Source organism: Pipistrellus kuhlii, unplaced genomic scaffold (assembly GCF_014108245.1).
Source record: "Pipistrellus kuhlii isolate mPipKuh1 unplaced genomic scaffold, mPipKuh1.p scaffold_m20_p_45, whole genome shotgun sequence".
In the NCBI taxonomy this organism is placed as follows: Eukaryota; Metazoa; Chordata; class Mammalia; order Chiroptera; family Vespertilionidae; genus Pipistrellus; species Pipistrellus kuhlii.
In genome coordinates, this window is record NW_023425546.1 from 665,085 (window position 1) to 669,682 (window position 4,598).

Genomic DNA, 4,598 nt, shown 5'->3' on the forward strand with positions numbered 1-4,598 from the left:
GAGGCAGCCCTGCTGAGCGAGCATCCTCTCGGGCCAGGCGGCTGTGAGAACCCGCCGGCCTCTGGCCTCCTGCGCCTCCGGGGCGTGCCCTTGGCTGGGGGGCGGGGGGAGGGCAAGTGCCTCTGCCTCTCTGAGGACCAAGCCCACCTCAGCCTGCATTTTCTTCATATCCCTCTGTCTCCCTTGTAACAGGACCCCTATCAAGCCTACTAAGCTGATCTCCCTCCCTCTCTTCCTCCCTCCTTTTCTTTCTTTCTTTCTTTCTTTCTTTCTTTCTTTCTTTCTTTCTTTCTTTCTTTCTTTCTTTCTTTCTTCCTTTCTTCCTTTCTTTCTTTCTTTCTTTCTTTCTTTCTTTCTTTCTTTCTTTCTTTCTTTCTCTCTCTCTCTCTCTCTCTCTCTCTCTCTCTCTCTCTCCCTCCCTCCCTCCCTCCCTCCCTCCCTCCCTCCCTCCCTTCCTTCCTTCCTTCCTTCCTTCCTTCCTTTCTTCTTTCTTTCTTTCTTTCTTTCCTCACCTGAGTATATGTTCCCATTGCTTTTCAGAGTGGAAGGGAGGGAGGGGAAAAGAGAGAGCTATGGTACTTTCTGTCTCCATAGATTTCCCTATTCTGCACAGCTCATATAAATGAACTCATACAATATGAGATCTCTTGTGACGGGGTTTTTAAAAAATGGATTTTATTTTTTGACAAATATCACATGATTTCTCATATGTGAAATCTAAAGAACAAAATGAACTGGTGAACAAAATAGATCCAGAGACATAGAAGCATGGAGCAGACAGTCAGACCTCAGAGGACAGGCAGGGGGGGGAGGGGGGGAAATGTCAACCAAAGAAGATGCTGCATATTGCATAACGGTGGGCACAGACAATGGTGTGGTGAAGCCTGGGGCCGGTGCAGCCTAGAAGGGGCCAATGGGGGAGGGGGAAGTGGACATCGGTAATACTTTCAACAATAAATTAAAGCAACAAACAGAAAAGAGACCTTGTGCAGTCTTAATCTCCTTTCAATATCCCGGAGGCATATTGGAGCAATAGCTGAGGTACTGAGTATACTCTAATGTCCATCTTTTATGATAATTTCTGTGTTAAGGCAAATCACGTTTTTGTGAGTCAACTCTATGGGTTATTTATTTATTTTAAATATATATATATATATATATATATATATATATATATATATATTTAATTTTTTTATTTTTTTTACAGAGAGGAAGGGAGAGGGAGAGTTAGAAACACTCAAGAGAGAGAGACATCAATCAGCTGCCTTCTGCACACCCCCTACTGGGGATTTGCCCATAACCAAGGTACTTGCCCTTGACTGGAATCCTACCTGGGACCCTTGAGTCCACAGGCCGACGCTCTATCCACTGAGCCATATGTTTTTTTTAAATGTATGAACAAGGGTCTTAGCGGATACCATGCTGAGGAGATTATATCCACAAGCTTCTTGCCGTAAGTATGAAACTTTCAGAGCCGTGTCCTTGGTGGAGATTCATTTTAGCTCTCAGATCTTGTTCTCCGTCTTCATGCCTGAGATTTGCAGTGTCGCAGGCCCAGCTTCCCATCACTGCCAGCACTCATGGAGGTTCCAACTTCCTGTCAGGGAAGGGCCAAAGGACGGAATCAGACAACTGTCTGATAAACAGACAACTGTCCCAAAGCCACAAATTTAAGGGACTTTTTTTAAAAAAATATATTTTATTGATTTCTTACAGAGAGGAAGGGAGAGAGATAGAGAGTCAGAAACATCGACCAGCTGCCTCCTGCACACCCTCCACCAGGGATGTGCCCGTAAGCAAGGTACATGTCCTTGACCGGAATCGAACCTGGGACCTCTCAGTCAGCAGGCTGACGCTCTATCCACTGAGCCAAACTGGTTTCGACTTAAGGGACTTTTTGATGAAGGCAATGAGTCCTGGGGTTTGCCCACAGTGTTTTCATGATAGGGTTTCTCAGCAGGATATTAGTATTTTTCTTGGTGTCACCACAGGTTTCTCTGTTCCCAAAAAGACTGCGCCCCCCACCACTCCCCCAATCCTAGCGTGGCTGTTCCTGGGGGATGTCCGTTCGCTGCCTGGAGTCCCGGGCTGGCAGGGCATAGGAAACTCAACTCAACAGTGTGAGAGTGGGAATTGCCAACTACCTCCTGTGTCGGTCACGTAATCAAAAAAATTGATTTTAGAGAGAAAGGGAGAGGAAGAGAGAGAAACAGGAGAGAGCGAGAGTGAGAGCGAGAGGGAGAGAGAGAGAAGCAGGACAGAAACATCAGCCTGTTGCCTCCCCAGCTCACCCCAACCAGGGATCAAACCAAAACCAGGCGTGTGTCCTGACCAGGAATTGAACCAGCCATCTCTCATGCAGAGGACAACGCTCAGCCCACTGAGCACCAGCCAGGGCGCAGCTGGCTCCTGTCACTTAGCCTAATTGCTTTAAGGGTCATCCCTGTTGAGTGCGCATCAGTAGTCTGTTCCTCTTTGTGGCTGAATGGTGTTCCATTGTGTGGAGAGACCGCGTTTTATTTTCCCGCTTACCGGCTGTGGGCACTGGGGGTGTTTCCACTCAGCTCTTAGGGGAAGGCTGCTGTGAACACTTGTGTGAGAGTGCTGTGGACATCTGCTCCCGTCTTTGGAGCACGTGGCCGAGTGACGTGCTGGGTTGAGTGCCTCCCTCCTGGCGGCACCATTTTACAACCCATTAGCAGAATATGCGAAATTCCAATTTCTCCTCATCCTCACCAACGCTTGTATTGCCCACCTCTTTTTTCTGGCCATCCTCGTGGGTATGAAGTGGTATCTCACAGGGGCTGTGCATTTCCCTCATGGCTACCCATCTGCTGCTTTTGCATTTGGGGTTGTCTGCCCAATTGTCATTGTCACCTGATGTGGGGATGCCTCTGGGGGATTTGAGGGTCTCCCCTCGCTCTCCATCCCCCCAACAGTACAGTAATGCCCTCTGCAATATGATTGGCTACCCCGTCTTTCAAAGCCTCCTGTGCACCAGGAGGCACTGTGCTGGGTGCTGGCACACAGAACAAAAATGACAATGAAGGCCAGATCTCACCCTGGGGAGAGCTTGGGGGTAAGGGTATGGCTCTGGATTTGAACGGCCTGGGAAGGTACCTAACTTTGCCTAGCCTCAGTTTCCTCATCTGTGAAATGAGGTTCCTCTGAGCGTTAAATGTAAAGCACTTACATGGTGTCTGGCACATAGTGAGTGCTCAGCAGGCATTTGCGATTGTTAACGGCGGAGCCAGACGATTAGTGAATGTTAACGATAATGAATAATGAGTTATGGACAGAGGAGTACACAGTGTCATGGGAACACATAGTGGGGACTCCCAGCCCAGTTCAGGCTACGCGGGGAAAGCGGTGTGTGAAGGCAGCTAGCTCACCATTACACCCCCGTGTGTGTGTGTGTGTGTGTGTGTGGTGATGCTGGCAGAGGGGACAGCTTGTGCGAAGGCTCAGAGGAACAGAGGAGAGACTAAAATGGTTCAGAAGGTCTAGAACAGTGCTAGCATTCCGTGATGACGAGAAAGTTCTGCAATGATAGCCACTAGCCAACCACATGTGACTATGAACATCTGAAAAGTGGCGAATGTGACGGTGGACTTGAATGTCTAATTTTATTTTATTATAATTAGTTTGAATGTGACCACCATATTGACAGCAAAGGTCTGGAGAGTAACAGGGGTCAATGAGAGACCAGGGGGGTGGCGGGCAGCGCCTCCGGCTCACAGGGCTGTGTGTGGAGGATGGTTTTATTCTAAGCCCCTGAGGAGACGTCAGTTGGGTGGGGAGATAAGCTGGGGAGGGGGGTGATCTGGTTTTGTTTCTGAAAGATACTCCAGTTGCTGTAAGGAGAGTGTATTATGAGGGTGAGGGTGGGCAGGAGTGAAGTGGGAGCCCAGTGTGGAGGTGGCTGCATTCTCCCAGGGAGTGATGATGATGGTGGCTTGGGCCAGACACAGAGATACATCTGGTACATTTGCTCTGTGTGTGTGTGTGGGGGGGGCGGGTGAGGGAGAGAGAGGCATCCCAGGGCTACTTGGATGGTGGTTGTGTCCGCAAGCATCCAAGGATGAGCCCAGACTAGGGCAGTACAGCCAGCTACCCCCCCCCCCCCCAATGGCTAGATGTCCCGGAGTCCTCTGGGCCCCTGGCTGGGGGCAGGGAGAGGCCCCAGGAGGTGGGAAAGTCCCTTCAAACTGCTGGGTGGGTGGGTGGGTGGGTGAATTCCCTGGGGCGTGTGCTGGGCTGAGGCTCTCCTCTTCCTCTTCCTCTCCTCTCCCCCGCCCCCCTCTTCTCTCTCCCTGTTTCCCTCTCGCCCTCCCTCTTCTCTCCCCCCTCCCCCTCCCCCTCTCCCCATTTCCCTCTCTCCTCTCTCCCCCTTCCCCTGGCGCCATCCACATCAGCTCTCTGTTCTGCGATGAGCCACAGGGCTGTCAGGAGGCCGGTGGTGAAGAAGGGGAGGGGAGGGGAGGGGAGGGGAGGGGAGGGCAGGGGAGGTGCCACTGAAGTAGACCAATGCCGCCCCCCCCCCCCCATGGCTGCCCCTGCTCGCTCCCCGCCGCCCGCAGGCCCAGGCAGCGGTGGGG